Source organism: Bos grunniens, chromosome 4 (genome assembly GCF_055505025.1).
Source record: "Bos grunniens cultivar Pamir isolate PY7600 chromosome 4, Bosgru_T2T1.0, whole genome shotgun sequence".
Classification (NCBI taxonomy): domain Eukaryota; kingdom Metazoa; phylum Chordata; class Mammalia; order Artiodactyla; family Bovidae; genus Bos; species Bos grunniens.
In genome coordinates, this window is record NC_141168.1 from 104,481,878 (window position 1) to 104,501,037 (window position 19,160).

The window sequence follows — 19,160 nt, forward strand, 5'->3', positions numbered from 1 at the left end:
GTAGCCTACCAGAGTCATCCATTCATGGAATTTTCCAGGCAAGATTACTGGAGTGGGTTGCCATATCCTTCTCCAGGCGATCTTCCCAACCCAGGGATCTAATCCAGGTCTCCCTACACTACTAATCTCCCAGGATTAGTAGTGTAAGAGAACAGTGCAAAGAAAATTTCCAGCAGAAACAATAAAAGCAGTACATGAAACATACTACAATCAGCTTCATGTTGTTTCATTCATTCAATAAATATTTGCTAAATATCTATTATGTTAGATAGCATCACTGACTCAGTGGACATGAATCTGAGCAAACTCCAGCAGAGTGGAGGACAGAGGAGTCTGGCGGGCTACAGTCCATGGCAAAGAGTTGGACATGACTTAGTGACTGAACACAACAACAATCTATTATGTGCCACATATCACTCTGGGTACCATGTGAACTACAGCGATACCATCCCTGCCCTCAGAGCATTTACATCCTCAGTTCAGTCGCTCAGTCATGTCAGACTCTTTGCAACCCCATGGACTGCAGCATGCTAGGCCTACCAGTCCATCACCAACTCCCGGAGTTTACTCAAACTCATGTCCATTGAGTCCGTGATGCCATCCAACCATCTCATGCTCTGTTGTCCCCTTCTCCTCCCGCCTTCGATCTATTTGCATCCAAGAGGAGATTTTTCAGCCAACAAAATGTAATCACAAAAACTGGTTGTAGAAATTAGCCCCAAACTGAAAATTATGGGAATATCAAATCAATTAAGGAATAGAAATTTCATTCAAGGCACACTGTGGGAAAAGTGGCCAGTCATAACCAGAGCAAGCTTCATATTAGGGCTTTCTTTCCCCCTCAGCTCCTTTCACTAAAAATAAAGTATATATTTTGTCAGCATCATTACTTTTAAAAGAAGAGAGTATTTCTGAAAATATACCAAAATTATTTCAAGAAAAGTTGATATTAAAAACGAATCACTAGCAAACCACAGATCACAACTTAGAAGCAAAGCCACGTGTGACGAATGTGATGAGGTGGTGTGACGTTATCCCAGATGAAGAACGGGAGTTTGACTACAAAATGCAAAAGAAGCTGGGCCTGCTTTATTGAAGACATCACACTTCTCATGTGATTATACAATATGAGCATGTGACACTGCTGTCCTGAGGATCACCACATGTCACGTTTAAAATGTTCATATGGGGGCTCCCCTGGTGGCTTAGTGGTAAAGTATCAGCCTGCCACTGCAGGAGATATGGGTTTGATCCCTGGTCAGGGAAGATCCCATGTAACACGGAGCAACTAAGCCCGTGTGCCCCAACTACTTAGCCTGTGCTCCAGAGTCTGAGAGCTGCAACTACAGGAAGCCTATGTGCCTAGAGCCCAAGCTCTGCAACAGGAAAAGCCACTGCAACAAGAAACCCACAGCTAGAGAGTAGCCCCCGCTCACCACAACTAGAGAAAAGCTTGCACAGCAATGAAGATTCAGCACAGCCAAGAAATTAAAAATAATTTTAATGCTCATATAAAGAGGGAGGGGACATATGTATAGCCATGGCTGATTCATCCTAATGTATGCCAGAAACCAACAACGTATTGTAAAGCAATTATCCTTCAATTAAAAATAAATACATTAAAAAAAAAATGCTCATATAAGACAAGTGGTTTGGCTCCTTTGCTGCTACTGCTAAGTTGCTTCAGTCGTGTCCGACTCTGTGTGACCCCATAGACGGCAGCCCACCAGGCTCCTCTGTCCATGGGACTCTCCAGGCAAGAACATTGGAGTGGGTTGCCATTTCCTCCTCCAATGCAAGAAAGTGAAAAGTGAAAGTGAAGTCGCTCAGTCGTGTCTGACTCTTAGCAACCCCATGGACTACAGCCTACCAGGCTCCTCCATCCACGGGATTTTCCAGGCAAGAGTACTGGAGTGGGGTGCCATTGGCCCCTTTAGGAACTCAGGTAAAATTCAACACCACAAGGTCTGAGGGAGAAAGTCCTAACCGGTACACCCATCTACTAACTAGAAGCAGGTAAAGAGCCACAGTGAATCACCAATTAGCCTTCTGAGGAAGGAGGAGCCCACCTGGGAGGTGATCAAAGTTTAGGATTGTAAACTCGGGCCTGGGCATCCTCTTCTACTTATGGAACTTCTAATTGGACTATAACATACAGACAGGATGGAAAAGAGAGTGTATCATGGGCGAGCCTGGGACAAACGTGCCCTAAGGGAAAGCAGGGGCTAAGAGCAGCAGAGAGCAGGACCTTCAAATGCTCAACATCTCCCACATGCCCCGGTGGGGCACTGCATCTCACATCAGAGTGTGTGACAATCACCGGGGTACAAATTCCCAAGTCTCATGCGAGATGCAGACTTGCTCAGTTCAGTGAATAGCCAAAGAGTCTAAATTTTTAGCTAGCATTCTAGGAGACTCTACTAGAGCTGACTCACAAACAATACTCTGAGATGCTGACAGAGTATCATCTGCCTGATTTTGGGAGTGACTGTCCACGCCTTCATTTCTCCTTCCCACCCATATTGTTTAAATGTTTAGAGAGTACGTACATAGCTCTGTGCATAGCTCTAAGTCACAGCCCAAAACATTCCCAAAAGAACTAAAAGCAGGGAAGGTCTTGAAGAAATATTTGCATGTCCATGTTCACAGCAGCATGATTCACAAGAGTCAAAAAGCTGAAGAAACCCAACTATCCATCAACAGATGAATGGATAAACAAAGTATGGTATATACATACAAGTGAGTATTATTCAACCATTCAAGGAAGAAAATTCTGACATATGCTATGACACGGATAAATCCGGAAGACGTCGTGCCAAGTAAAACGTCAGTCATGAAAAGATACATGCTGTATGATTACTCCTATATGTGATGTCTAGAATGGTCAAATTCATAGAGATAGAAAGCAGAATGGTGGTTGCCATGGGCTGGAGGAAGGAGGAAACGGAAAGCTGTTGTTTGATTGGTAGGTAGAGAGCTTGAGTTTTGCAATATAAGAGTTCTAGAGACTGATTTACAAATTTGTGAATGTACTTAAGGGAACTGTACATGTAAAACTGGTTAGGATGGTAAAACTTACAGGTACTTTACTACAATTAAATATAAAAATTTAAGATGTGTTATTGTCTATTTAGAATAACATGGTAGAAGTTAAAGGTAAGTCTACCGCTGATCAATACTGTACTTTACAACTTATTTTAGCTTTGTCCTAATAAGTGCTTTCCTGGTGGCTCAGATGGCAAAGAATCCACCTGCAATACAGGAGACCCGGATTCGATCCCTGGGTTGGGAAGATCCCGAGGGCATGGCAACCCACTCCACTATTCTTGCCTGGAGAATCCCCATGGACAGAGGAGCCTGGCAGGCTACAGTCCATGGGGTCCCAAGGAGTCAGACACGACTGAGCGACTAAGCATAGCACAATAAGTGTTTACATACAAATGCTATAATTGGTATTTATTCTATGTTCATGCTGTTATTTAAATATATATATAAAGAAAAAAAGGAAAAAAATCAAGTGAAGCAAAATGTGTGTTTTCTTTCTGTTACAGGATTGTTTATGACTCAATTAAAGGGCCAAGCTATAAGAAATAGTTTGCCCAATCAGAGAAGAAAAAGAAATAAAAGGAATCCAGATGAGAAAAGAAGACGTAAAACTCTTACTGTTTGCAGCCAACATGATACTATACATAGAAAACCTAAAAAACACTATCAGAAAGTTGCTAGAGCTAATCAGTGAATTTAGCAAAATTGCAGGATACAAAATCAATACACAGAAATCACTTGCATTCCTATACACCAACAATGAAATATCAGAAAGAGAAATTAAGGAATCAATCCCATTTACCATTGCAACAAAAGAGTAAAATACCTAGGAATAAACCTACCTAAGGAGACAAAAGAGCTGTACAGAGAAAACTATAAGACACCAATGAAAGAAATCGAAGACAACAGAGACAGATGGAGAGGTATCCCATGTTCCTGGGTGGGAAGAATCAATATTGTGAAAATGACGATACTACCAAATGTAATCTACAGATTCAGTGTGACCCCTACCAAATTACCAATGGCATTTTTCACAGAATTAGAACAAAAAAACCTCACAATTCATATGGAAACACAAAAGATCCCAAATAGCCAAAACAATCGTGAGGAAGAAGGATGAAAATGGAGGAATCAATCTTTCTGACTTCGGACTACACTGCAAAGCTACAGTCATCAAGACAGTACTGGCACAAAAACAGAAATATAGACCAATGGAACAAGACAGAAAGCCCAGAGATATACCCATGCACCTATCAGTACCTTATATTTGACAAAGGAGGCAAGAATATACAATGGTATAGTGTAGTCTCTTTAGTAAGTGCTGCTGAGAAAACTGGACAGCTATGTGTAAAAGAAAGAAATTAGAACACTTCCCAACTCCCCACACAAAGATAAACTCAAATGGATTAAAGAGCTAAATGCAAGACCTGAAACTATAAAACTCTGAGAGGAAAACATAGGCAGAACACTCTATGACATAAATCACAGAAGATCCTCTATAACCCACCTCCTACAGTAATGGAAATAATAACAAAAATAAACAAGTGGGACCTAATTAAACTTAAAAACCTTTAGCACAGCAAAGGAAACTATAAGCAAGGTGACAAGACAACCCTCAGAATGTAAGAAAATAACAGCAAATGAAACAACTGGCAAAGAATTAATTTCAAACATATATAAGCAACTCATACAAATCAACACCAGAAACACAATCCAATCAAAAGGTGGGCAAAAGACCTAAACAGACATTCTCCAAAGAAGACATACAAGTGTAATAAACACATGAAAAGATGCTCAACATCACTCATTATTAGAGAAATGCAAATCAAAAGTACAATGAGGTATCACCTCACACCAGTCAGAATGGCCATCATCAAAAAATCTACAAACAATAAATGCTGGAGAGGGTGTGGAGAAAAGGGAACCCTCTTGCACTGTTGGTGGGAATGTAAATTGATACAGCCATTATGGAAGACGGTATGGAGATTCCCTAAAAAACTAGGAATAAAAACATCATATGCCTCAGCAATCCCACTCCTAGGCACATATGTTGCTGCTGCTGCTGCTGCTAAGTCGCTTCAGTCGTGTCCGACTCTGTGTGACCCCAGAGACGGCAGCCCACCAGGCTCCCCCATCCCTGGGATTCTCCAGGCAAGAACACTGGAGTGGGTTGCCATTTCCTTCTCCAATGCATATGTTGAGGAAACCAAAATTGAAAAAGACATATGTACCCCAATGTTCATTGCAGAACTATTTACAATAGCAAGGACATGGAAGCAACTGAGATGTCCACAGACAGATGAATGGATAAAGATGAATGGATAAAGAAGTTGTGCACACGCACACAATGGAATAATACTCAGCCATAAAAAGGAATGCGTTTGAGTCAGTACTAATGAGGTGGATGAACCTAGAGCTATTATACAGAGTGAAGTGAGTTAGTCATGTACTAAGGTATACATATGGAATGTAGGAAGACAGTACTGATGAACCTATTTGCAGGGCAGCAAGGGAGACAGCATAGAAGGAAATGGCAACCCACTCCGGTGTTCTTGCCTGGAGAATCCCAGGGACGGGGGAGCCTGGTGGGCTGCTGTCTATGGGGTCGCACAGAGTCAGACACAACTGAAGCGACTTAGCAGCAAGGGAGACAGAGAACAGACTTATGGACGTGGGGGAAGGAAGGAGAGGGTGGGATATATGGAGAATAACATGGAAACATACATTATGGAAAATGGACAGCCAATGGGCATCTGCTGTATAACTCAAGGAACTCAAACAGGGCTCAGTAACACGTAGAGGGGTGGAATGGGGAGGGAGGTCCCAGAGGGAGGGGACATAAGAATATGACTGATTCATGTTGATGTTCAGCAGAAACCAACACAATACTGTGAAGTAATTATCCTTCCATTAAAAATAAATAAATTTAATTAAAAACTAAAGTAGATAACCAACAGGGACCTGCTGTACAGCACAGCTGCTCAGTACTGTTGCTCAGTGTTATATGGCAGCCTGAATGGGTGAGGAGTTTGGAGGAGGACGGACATGTGTATATGTATGATCCAGTCCCTTTACTTTCCACCTGAAACTGTCACAAAATTGTTAACTAGCCATACTATAATACAAAATAAAAAGTTTAATAAAAAAAAGACATAGTTTGCCCAACTGCAAAGTTACAATGCATTGCATTAATTAATAATAACATCAGAACACATTTTGGCCACTCGGTACTAGTACAGTAATGTTGTTATGATGTTTTTGTAGATGTACATCCACATACTTGTTTGTATAAACGTCACCAGGTAACAAGGTAACAACAGTGTTAGTAATACTGAGTATCAACATGCTATACTTTAAAAACATCTCAATTGCTGGTCATAACCAAGGAATCTACAATATAAAGTACTAGATAAATAAAGCACACTTTTATAGATCATGTAGAATTTCAGAGCTAATATTCCTATCTTTTAATTATCTAATACAAAACACCTAAACGTCCTCTTAGGAAGAGAGAGTTTTCAAGCCCCTAAGCCTTAATGTCACTAGGATGGGGAGAGGAGGTGGCTGACAATGAAATCAAGGTTTGCTGGAAGAGATCACTATCAATAAATTAATTGTAACGTCCCCAACTAGTGGCTTGAATTTCTTTCCCACAGAAATCTCTCCAAATATGAGAGATTAAGGGAAGAAAAAGAAGAAGAGACTAAGAGGGTAGGAGTCAGTGGACAAATCAGACTTGGGGAGCCCACTACTGGTAGGTCCTCAACTAACAACGAGGGGACACTGACCTCCGGAGCTCCAAGACAGACAGAGCACACAAATCAGAAAGCCGAAAGGGCAGAAACGCATTAAGGAAGAAGTCCCCTGGTTAGAAGGAGTGAGTCACATGGTTGAAGTATGAGAATTTACTTGATGACAAGGTGAAAAGTGATGATAGACGGAGGAGCGCTCTTGGCCTGCAGTGCTCCTCAACCTAGACCCCACCAGCTGACATGTACTCCCTCCTCACATCTCAGCCCTCCAGACCCAGGACAGCCCACGCCCCCATCACACGCTCCCGTTCATGCCCATCCTCCAAAGTGCGCTCCACGTTCACAATCACTCAGTGATTTGCACTCGTTTAATAGCTTTTGTTCCCACTAGTCTGTCAGCTCCACCAGGACAAGGGTGTGTTTCTTCACCACAGTATTTCCAGAACCTACTACAGTAGACGGCACCCAGAATACACCGGGTAGACCCTGATGAAATAACTGTTTGATATATTACAGCCTTGTCATGAGGAGGGTCACACACAGTCTCAGAAACATGAGTTCCTGATGAAATGATGGGATAAACAAAGAAAGCTAAAGAGGAGGCGCTCTGACTGGTAAAAGGAAATACGTTGATTAAGGGCACTTAGAAGTGAGTGGAGGGCAGAGTCTGGACAAAAAGGCTTTGGGAGAGATCAATAATCACAGCTCTGTCATCAAGTTTGGACAGGATTTCAGCAATAAGGAAGGTCAGGGTAGACCAGCTGTAAGATACTTAGAAACACTTCCCAGAAGGTTGTTTAGGGTAGATGAAAAACGCCAAAGAGGCAACAGTGACTCTGAAATCAGAGAAGAGATCTCACTGGGTTCTCTGTCGTTACAGTGAGTTTGAGGTAACTGCATGAAACAGAAGTCATGGCTAAGATTCCAAAGGAATTCTGACAAAGTATTTTTATTTATTTTATTGAATTTAATGCTGCATTTCTAAGTTTACTACTAACATGTATTTGGCAAATTTTAAATGCCTTCTTTAAAAAACATAGAAACATTAGAAATATGTACTAACATTTGTGATTTTTTTCAAAAATTTCTCTCTTATCACTTAAAGTTATGAAAACTGTATAATGCTTATGTACTTAAAATTACTAATTTATTACCACTGAATTCCACAGTATTGCTCCGCCTCATGAATTCGATATTTTTGAAATTAGAATTTGTTGCTTAAATCCCTATTATATACTTCATGACACAGCAATTTCAAATAAATTCAGTAGTCTCCTAGGGACTGGCTCAGTGAAATTAGAATTCATCTAGACATGTGCCTAATTCAGTTCAGTTCAGTTCAGTCGCTCAGTTGTGTCTGACTCTCTGTGACCCCATGAACAGCAGCACGCCAGGCCTACCTGTCCATCACCAACTCCCGGAGTTCACTCAGACTCATGTCCATCGAGTCAGTGATGCCATCCAGCCATCTCATCCTCTGTCGTCCCCTTTTCCTCCTGCCCCCAATCCCTCCCAGCATCAGGGTCTTTTCCAATGAGTCAACTCTTCGCATGAGGTGGCCAAAGTATTGGAGTTTCAGCTTTAGCATCAGTCCTTCCAAAGAATACCCAGGACTGATCTCCTTTAGAATGGACTAGTTGGATCTCCTTGCAGTCCAAGGGACTCTCAAGAGTCTTCTCCAACACCACAGTTCAAAAGCATCAATTCTTCAGCGCTCAGCTTTCTTCACAGTCCAACTCTCACATCCATACATGACCACTGGAAAAAACATAGCCTTGACTAGACGGACCTTTGTTGGCAAAGTAATGTCTCTGCTTTTCAATATGCTATCTAGGTTGGTCATAACTTTCCTTCCAAGCCTAATTAGAACATGTCAAAAAAAAAAAAAAAAGAATTCCAATCTTCAGTAACATTTTTCCTAAGGCTTAAAGGATGAGGATAGAAAAGATGTACATATTAAGCAACCAGTTCCATTATGGTAAGTTTTCTAAGAATAGTTGCTTCATTCAAATCAACCTGTCTCAATCAAATTTATCCTCCTCTCCACTTATCGCTTTAACCACCTTCAGACCTCATGAAGCAAACCTTCCTCCTGCAGCTCCCAGATTCCCCCTCTTCACCGTGAAAGAAAGCACATCAACCTACTGAGGGCCAGGCCCCTGCAACCGAGCCCGGCGGCAACAGACAGAGAGCCTCTATCTAAGGAAAGATCAGGTGACTCTCCCCACGCAGCTTACTAAGGGAAAAATGCTAAACGCTGACTCTCTGCACAGTGCTGACTGATCTGTAGACCATGCACCTACCAACCAAGAAGTGCATAGAGAATATTTTGTTGTTGTTGTTAAGACTGAGTCTAAGATGACAGCAAATAGCGTGCATAAGATGTTGTTTCTCAGACTGGGAGACAGTATGTAGGAGTGGGATAAAGAGCTGGAGCACTTAGATTTAGGCCATGAGTTCTCAAAACCATAACCAGACTCACTCATATTCAAATACCAGTAGAAGAGAACAACACTATGGCTCTGTTGGAAAAGAATCTGCCTGCAATGCAGGACACCCCAGTTAGATTCCTGGGTCGGGAAGACGGCAGCTCACTCCAGTACTCTTGCCTGGAGAATGCCATGGACAGAGGAGCCTGGCGGGCTACAGTCCATGGGGTCACAAAGAGTCAGACACAACTCAAGTGTCAGCACATACGCACGCACGCACATTCGTTAGCTAGTGAGTCTCTGATAATTTGTCATAGCAGGTGCAATGGACTAAGACACATTCTAAAATCAAAATAAATACATTATTTGGGGCTTAGCCATCACTTATAGCTATCCAAATATCTGTTTCCTTACAAGATGGGTGAGCTTGTCTTTTTATTCCCAAATTTCTAAGGGCAGATTTTTAAGTCAGTCATCTAGCTTACTAGCTACCTGGGTCTTTCTTCCTTTTTCTCTGTCTTCCGAAGTAACTGAGTCCCAGAAAGGAAGAAGTGGCAAGAAGATACAGAGCAAGTGAGGAAAGGAGGATATAGGGGAGGCCGTGGCAGCATGGCCTCGTTCAGGGTGTTGAAGATAGGCCTAGACCATCTCACTGTGACATAAAGCACTCAAAGAATGAGGAGGACAATCTGTAGGGGCTCCCACGGGCCAAAACTAGGACATTTCAAGCAGCAAAATAAGTGACACTAATAGATTATAATCCATTAAAATATCCGTAAATAATAAAATCATTTACAAAATCCATGAACTCACACTAATATATAAAAAAAAAATGAATACATAAAGAGAGGAGGATGCTTTGCTTTGTACTGGAATGCCAACTGATGAATGGAGAAGGAGTGAAGGAATTAGAAAAATCACCATTTGGCAACTACTATCCTAATAATTCAGCCAAAAAACACAGATAGATGCTAAAGCTATCTAAGTTTGGGTGGTTGATAAGGAAAAGTATATTACATAATCTCAAAATGCCGTGCTATGCTTAGTCATGCCTGAATCTTTGCAACTCCATGGACTGTAGCCCGCCAGGCTCCTCTGTCCATGGAGATTCTCCAGGCAAGAATACTGGAGTGGGGTGCCATGACCTCCTCCAGGGCATCTTCCCAACCCAGGGATCGAGCCCAGTCTCCCGCATCACAGGTGGATTCGATTCCCAAATACTGATTTTAAAGGGAGAATGAGCAGTTTATGGCAGAGAAATCTGGTAGATACAGTCTTAAGAAATGATGATTAATGGCCCTAGGGCTTCTCTGGTGGCTCAGAGCTAAAAAGTCCACCTGCCAATGCAGGAGATGTGGGTTCCCTGGAGAAGGAAATGGCAACTCCAGTATTCTTGCCTGGGAAATCCCATGGACAGAGGAGCCTGGCAGGCTACAGTCCATGTGGTCACATGGAGTGGTCACAAAGAGTTTGACACAACTGAGTGACTGAACAACAACAAAAATGTAGCAAAGGAGAACTGTGTCCTACCCAATATGTAAGAACAGTAAGAACACATCATTTCTGTGATACTCCTGAGAAAAAAGCATAATCCAAATCTAATTTTGAGGACACATCACCCACACCCAAGTGTTAGTCGCCAATCCATGTCTGACACTTTCAGACCCCATGGACTGTAGCCCACCAGGCTCCTCTGTCCATGGCATTCTTTAGACAAGAATACTGGAGTAGGTTGATATGCCCTCCTCCAAGGGAATCTTCCTGACCTGGGGATCAAACTCAGGTCTTCTGCATGGCAGGCGAATTCTTTATTGCCTGAGCCACCAGAGAAGCCCCATCACACAAACTCAAACTGAGGGATATTTTACAAAATAATTGGCCTGTAATCTTCAAAAGTGTCTAGCTATTTAAAGTCAAGGAAAGACTAAGGACTATTCCAGACTGAAGGGAATTAAAGAGACAAGACAACTAAATGTAACATGCGATACTGAACTGGATCCTCTTGTTATAAAGTACATCATTTGGACAAAACAGAAATGAAGCATCTATGGCTTTGATGGTTAGTTTTCTGATTTTGATCACTGATGTAGGATATATCCTTGCACACTCAAGTGTTTGGAAGTAATGATACATAATATTGCTAATTTACTATCAAGTGGTAAAACAAAGAGATCTCTGTATATTTTTGCAAACTTTCTGTAAATTTAAAATTATTTCAAAATAAACAGAAAAGAGAGGAATAGTTAGGAAGGTTAGAGTACAGAGATATGATTTAAAGATAAAGACAGAGACAGTGGTAGAGATTTCAATGGTCCCTTTAAATCATCAACCAAAAGAGAACTAACTAATCCTTTATCCTTTTCACCATTTTTACTCACAAGTGAGTGAATGCAGTATGCGCAGTTACCCAGGGATGTTTTTACGTAACAACAAAAACTCTTAACACAGTTTAGATAAATAAGGAATCTTTCTAAGAAGGAGGAGCAGGAACAAATTTTAAAATACACTCAGAATACAATAATGTGTCACCAGGCTAATCTCATTTATTTTCTTATACAGAACTTTTCCTCAAAAGATTTTAAGCAAAAATGATTTTCCTACTTTTCAATAAAGCTGTGACAGTTTCATGAATTGAGAGGCAAACTTCTTTGCAACAGCTATAAGAAGAAGGAATAATTTTGCTTATTTAACAGGTGAAAAAAATAATGAAAAAGATATTTCAAAGTTCTGAGCATCACAAAATGCCTAAGTGGTGGGACCAGTATTCAAACTAAACTCTGGGTTCAAGACCCACAACCCTACTCCAGACCCATATTCCTACTCAAGACCCACGCCCCTTCACACAGAATTAGAGAGAGTTAATTCTGAATTCTCTTCATGAACAATATCCACCTTTAGAATGGCGTACTCTCACAGGCAAATAAGATCCATTTATCATCTTCAATTTCTTCTTTGTTTAGCCCCCTTTTTGTGAATGTACTGAATGAGAACAGAGTACAGTGTCTATTTCTGGCTTCATCCCGCTTAACCAGAAGTCCTGACCGAGTTATCCCACTGTGCACAACAAGGTGAGAACCGCAGGACGCTGCCCGTTGGAGCGGTTTTGTTACCGGTTTTTAAGCAGATGTTTGGTGTGACTGCTTCTGGTTCTGATGTCTCATTTCTATTTTCTCCTTCAGGACTGAGAACCAGTTTTACATCTGTCTAATGAAAGCACATCACTTTACTTCTACAATTTACAAGAGTTCATCTTTCAAACTAAGATCTGGTAGTTAAGACACGAAAGCAACCTTTGAGACTGTCCTGGCTACTGCCCTCCACCTCTGCCTTCAATTCCATTTTACAAGTGAGACCAGGAACATGATGTCCTTATCGTCCACTCTATTCTCACCTCCCAGCCCCAATGCTTAAAAAACACCCACAGAAACACCCCCAACAGAATTCTGCCTTTTTAAAAAGATCATTTCTTTTTATAAAAGGTCGGGATTCTTACTTCTTAAGGTTCCAATTCTACTGTCATACTGAGAGGGTGAATTTTTTTTGACAAAGGAAGTATGTCTTTCAATAATAACACCAGCCTTGGCTTACAGGCCACTTAGAGTGCATTATAACTATCTGTAACTGACCTGACCTAGTTTCGTCTTATAAATAAGATACTAACCAGCTTCTCTCTTACAAGGGTGAAATGAGACTCTACATTGGCTCTTCCTACATATCAGCAAAACTACCGTCTCAAAAGAGGACACTTCATTTCTAGATTAGGCTTTGCCTGTGAGTCTGTGTCCACACAAGAGATTATATGCCAGACATTCTGCGATTGTTGCTGATACGGCACAGAAGGACAATAATGTGGATTAACTAGGATTAATGTGTTATTTTCTGATTACAGTGTGGCTCAAGTTTCAACTATTCGTAAGAGTAAACAAAAACCCTACAGTTTAAATTAATAAAAAAAGAAAATAAAACAAATAAAAAGGTTTAAAAAATTCAAAGTAAACTATTCAACTGAGAAATTTCTATTTCCATTGTATATGCAATAGCTTCTATATACATGACCTAGACATACTGTCTCACCTCTGAGGAGGAAGTGATACGTAAGATCCAGTATTCAGGGGATCTTCCTGATTCAGGGGATCAAACCCAGGTCGCTTGCATTGCAAGCAGAGCCTTTACTACCTGAGCTACAATGGAAGCCCAGACATACTGTCTTACCTCTGAGAAGGAAGTGATATAAAAGACAGCCTGGGACATAAATATGTGTATCACACATGGACACGTCTTAAAGGTTTCAGATAGATAAATGGTATAAGGAGACAGAGGATCATGAGAATCATCCAGAAGAACAGAAAGGTATTGAGAAAAATACATAGGAAAAATACATGAGAAAGGTACACAGGAAAAAATCTGAAAGCAAAACTGAAAATTTTCCTTTTTCCCTTGTTTACACCCCAGTTTATTTTCCATTAGTGTTAAAAAAGATTTCTTCCCTTCTTCCCAAACTACTATATATCTAAAAAGAAACAGAGAAGCAAAACAAACAACAGATAAGGGGAAATTTTTTAAATGAAAGAATGGAAATAAATAAATTCAGAGTAACACAAATGGTAAATGATGTGGTTTTCCTCATACAAGTAATGTGCCTAAATGAGAGATTTTCATGTTTAAAATTTTTTTCATTAATTTTATGTTTAACTTTGTAATCTGCTTCTTCATTCAAAAATGTAAGCTTGAGATAATAGTTTGAATTTGACAAAGACAATACCTCAATGCATGAAAAAAAATGGGAGTTTTCCAAATGACCATAGTTCTACAATTCTATTTTAAAAATAGTTTTCCAGATTACTGTTTCTATTTCTTTATTCCAGGTATCAACTTCTCCTTTTCTGAATTTAGAAATCAAATAGCCCCAACCCCCAAAGCATTTATGGTCCTAAACTCAAACAAAAACTGTTAGTATTAATAAGAGCTCAGTAAAGAGGAAGAACACAAAATGAATACATAAACTGAATAACTTTCAAAATCATTTAATCCCAGAAAGTCACAAAATATAAAATATTTGAAAGTAACTTAAGAGATCCTGTAAGAATAAACCTATAAATTTTACTGAGTGACATTTAATAAAAATACTTGAATGTGCTCGCTTCAGCAGCACATATACTAAAATTGGAATGATACAGAGAAGATTAGCATGGGAAAGTTCATAGCAATACAGGCATACCTCAAGAAACAAGAAAAAAGTCAAATAAATATCCTAACTCTACACCTAAAACAACTAGAAAAGGAAGAAATGAAGAACCCCAGGGTTAGTAGAAGGAAAGAAATCTTAAATATTAGGGCAGAAATAAATGCAAAAGAAACAAAAGAGACCATAGCAAAAATCAACAAAGTCAAAAGCTGGTTCTTTCAAAGGATAAATAAAATTGACAAACCATTAGCCAGACTCATCAAGAAACAAAGGGAGAAAAAGCAAATCCATAAAATTAGAAATGAAAATGGAGAGATCACAACAGACAACACAGAAATACAAAGGATCATAAGAGACTACTATCAGCAATTATATGCCAATAAAACGGACAACGCGGAAGAAATGCACAAATTCTTAGAAAAGTACAACTTTCCAAAACTCGACCAGGAAGAAATAGAAAATCTTAACAGACCCATCACAAGCACAGAAATTGAAACTGTAATCAGAAATCTTCCAGCAAACAAAAGCCCAGGTCCAGACGGCTTCACAGCTGAATTCTACCAAAAATTTAGAGAAGAGCTAACACCTATCCTGCTCAAACTCTTCCAGAAAATTGCAGAGGAAGGTAAACTTCCAAACTCATTCTATGAGGCCACCATCACCCTAGTACCAAAACCTGACAAATATGCCACAAAAAAGGAAAACTACAGGCCAATATCACTGATGAACATAGATGCAAAATCCCTAACAAAATCCTAGCAATCAGAATCCAACAACACATTAAAAGGATCATACACCATGACCAAGTGGGCTTTATCCCAGGGATGCAAGGATTTTTCAATATCCGCACATAAATCAATGTAATACACCACATTAACAAATTGAAAAATAAAAGCCATATGATTATCTCAATAGATGCAGAGAAAGCCTTTGATAAAATTCAACATCCATTTATGATAAAAACTCTCCAGAAAGCAGGAATAGAAGGAACATACCTCAACATAATAAAAGCTATATATGACAAACCCACAGCAAACATTATCCTCAATGGTGAAAAATGGAAAGTATTTCCCCTAAAGTCAGGAACAAGACAAGGGTGCCCACTTTCACCATTACTATTCAACATAGTTTTGGAAGTTTTGGCCACAGCAATCAGAGCAGAAAAAGAAATAAAAGGAATCCAAATTGGAAAAGAAGTAAAACTCTCGCTGTTTGCAGATGACATGATCTTCTACATAGAAAACCCTAAAGACTCCACCAGAAAATTACTAGAACTAATCAATGAATATAGTAAAGTTGCAGGATATAAAATCAACACACAGAAATCCCTTGCATTCCTATACACTAATAATGAGAAAATAGAGAAATTAAGGAAACAATACCATTCACCATTGCAACGAAAAGAATAAAATACTTAGGAATATATCTACCTAAAGAAACTAAAGACCTCTATATAGAAAACTATAAAACACTGGTGAAAGAAATCAAAGAGGACACTGATAGATGGAGAAATATACCATGTTCATGGATTGGAAGAATCAATATAGTGAAAATGAGTATACTACCCAAAGCAATTTATAGATTCAATGCAATCCCTATCAAGCTACCAACAGTATTCTTCACAGAGCTAGAACAAATAATTTCACAATTTGTATGGAAATACAAAAAACCTCAAATAGCCAAAGCGATCTTGAGAAAGAAGAATGGAACTGGAGGAATCAACCTACCTGACTTCAGGCTCTACTACAAAGCCACAGTCATCAAGACAGTATGGTACTGGCACAAAGACAGAAATATAGATCAATGGAACAAAATAGAAAGCCCAGAGATAAATCCACACACATATGGACACCTTATCTTTGACAAAGGAGGCAAGAATATACAATGGATTAAAGACAATCTCTTTAACAAGTGGTGCTGGGAAAACTGGTCAACCACTTGTAAAAGAACGAAACTAGAATGCTTTCTAACACCATACACAAAAATAAACTCAAAATGGATTAAAGATCTCAACGTAAGACCAGAAACTATAAAACTCCTAGAGAAGAACATAGGCAAAACACTCTCTGACATACATCACAGCAGGATCCTCTATGACCCACCTCCCAGAATATGGGAAATAAAAGCAAAAATAAATAAATGGGACCAAAGGAAACTATAAGCAAGGTGAAAAGACAGCCTTCAGAATGGGAGAAAATAATAGCAAATGAAGCAACTGACAAACAACTAATCTCAAGAATATACAAGCAACTCCTGCAGCTCTATTCCAGAAAAATAAATGACCCAATCAAAAAATGGGCCAAAAAAAAGAAAAAAAAAAAAAAAGGGCCAAAGAACTAAATAGACATTTCTCCAAAGAAGACATACAGATGGCTAACAAACACATGAAAAGATGCTCAACATCACTCATTATCAGAGAAATGCAAATCAAAACCACTATGAGGTACCATTTCATGCCAGTCAGAATGGCTGCGATCCAAAAGTCTACAAGCAATAAATGCTGGAGAGGGTGTGGAGAAAAGGGAACCCTCTTACACAGTTGGTGGGAATGCAAACTAGTACAGCCACTACGGAGAACAGTGTGGAGATTCCTTAAAAAACTGGAAATAGAACTGCCTTATGACCCAGCAATCCCACTGCTGGGCATACACACTGAGGAGACCAGAAGGGAAAGAGACACGTGTACCCCAATGTTCATCGCAGCACTGTTTATAATAGCCAGGACATAGAAGCAACCTAGATGTCTATCAGCAGATGAATGGATAAGAAAGCTGTGGTACATATACACAATGGAGTATTACTCAGCCATTAAAAAGAATACATTTGAATCAGTTCTAATGAGGTGGATGAAACTGGAGCCTACTTACAGAGTGAAGTAAGCCAGAAAGAAAAACACCAATACAGTATACTAACACATATATATGGAATTTAGAAAGATGGTAACAATAACCCTGTATACGAGACAGCAAAAGAGACACTGATGTATTGAACAGTCTTTTGGACTATGTGGGAGAGGGAGAGGGTGGGATGATTTGGGAGAATGGCATTGAAATATACATAATATCATATATGAAACAAGTCGCCAGTCCAGGTTTGATGCAGGATACTGGATGCTTGGGGCTGGTGCACTGGGACGACCCAGAGGGATGGTATGGGGAGGGAGGAGGGAGGAGGGTTCAGGATGGGGAACACATGTATACCTGTGGTGGATTCATTTCGATATATGGCAAAACCAATACAATATTGTAAAGTTAAAAAATAAAATTAAATTAAAAAAATAAAATAAAAATAAAAATACTTGAATAAATAAAGAATCATTCCTAGGTAGACTATATACACATAAATGTGTCAGTTCTTCCCAGATAAGTGTATAGAAATACCAATGAGGTAATTCCATGAAATATCTACTGAATTCGGCAATGTATTTTAAAGTTTGAACCAGTAAACATTAAAGAAGAAAAATCAGATAATTTCTGGGGGAAAAGAAATAAGAAGGGGAGGAGGATTTGTGCCCTATACACTGTTAAATTGTTAAAATCTAAATTAATTAAAACAACATTGAACTGTAAAGACCAATCAATGACAAAGAAAACTCAGAAATAGATCCTGGGATATAAAAGAATTTAGTGAATTTAGTTCAGGTCAACAAAATTTTATTGAATACTTATCTGTCAATACTGTGTTAGTATGAAAGGAAACCAGTAAAATTTTTCTTGAAAGCTATTTGGCAAAAGGTATCAAGAACATTTAAAGAGTTTACATTCTTTTAGATAGCAAATGCACTTGTAGAATTTATTCTAAGGAATGGTTATTTATATAAAAATATTTTGTATAAACAGTTATTTATAAGTTATTTATACAAAAATATTCATTATAGACATTTCTAATAGTGAAAAACTAGCCAAAATAATAGAATAAATAATATTCATACAATGGAATGATATATAACTCCAAACATTGTTTTTAAACTTATTAATGTATATTCACACAATAGAAAATTTCATAACAAGAATAATGAGCTACAACTGCATGTAATATGGATGAATTCACAAACATAATAATTTTTAGTGAAGGAGCAAGACACAAAATGTACACACCATATAGTTCATTGACACACATTTCATACACACGAAACAATCTGTGCTGTTACATGTCAAGATAATTTGGGGGAGTAGGGTGAAGCGGCTGAAAGGAGTTAGTTGGGAGGGGGGAGATTCTAGGACTTTATCATTTCTATTTCTTGATGTGGATGCTAACAACATTTTATGAAGTCACTGAACTCATCATTTGTATATGTTTCTGTAAGTTATTCATCAATAAGAAACTCTTCAAAATTAATGACATGAGAAAAAGTCTATTAAAGAGGAAAAATCAGGGTACAATACTGTATATAAAATAGAGTCTTGGTTTTGGGAATAAAAGAATAGCAAAGAACAACTGCTAGAAGGAAAACAGGTTGGTGTAAGTTGGGGGGCTGGGGAGGATTTGAGGAGCTAGTAAGAAACAGGAAAAGACATCTCCCTATGGTGTCTTATAAGAGTCATGTGTTAGGAAAGCTTAGGGTGAAGATATGGTGGTGGGCAGGGTGTATGTGGAGTAAAGGGGAATGAATGGTGTCAAGACAGGAAAAGCCTAAACCTGTTTAATCTCTGATGGAAAAAGAGTCAGTAGAGGGAAAGGGACAGAAAACATACAGAACACAAGCAGTAATGTCCCTCAGAAGACTGGTAAGTGTACACAGAAGAGGCA

At 39.1% G+C, this 19,160-nt stretch overlaps 1 protein-coding gene and 1 pseudogene across 6 annotated transcripts in view; one reads left to right on the plus strand and one right to left on the minus strand.

Annotated features, from left to right (window-relative positions):
• UMAD1 (UBAP1-MVB12-associated (UMA) domain containing 1) overlaps positions 1–19,160 on the minus strand; it is a 255,050-nt gene that overhangs the window by 82,295 nt on the left and 153,595 nt on the right. The window lies entirely within an intron of this gene.
• On the plus strand, positions 14,360–14,418 carry LOC147374615 (U6 spliceosomal RNA; annotated as a pseudogene).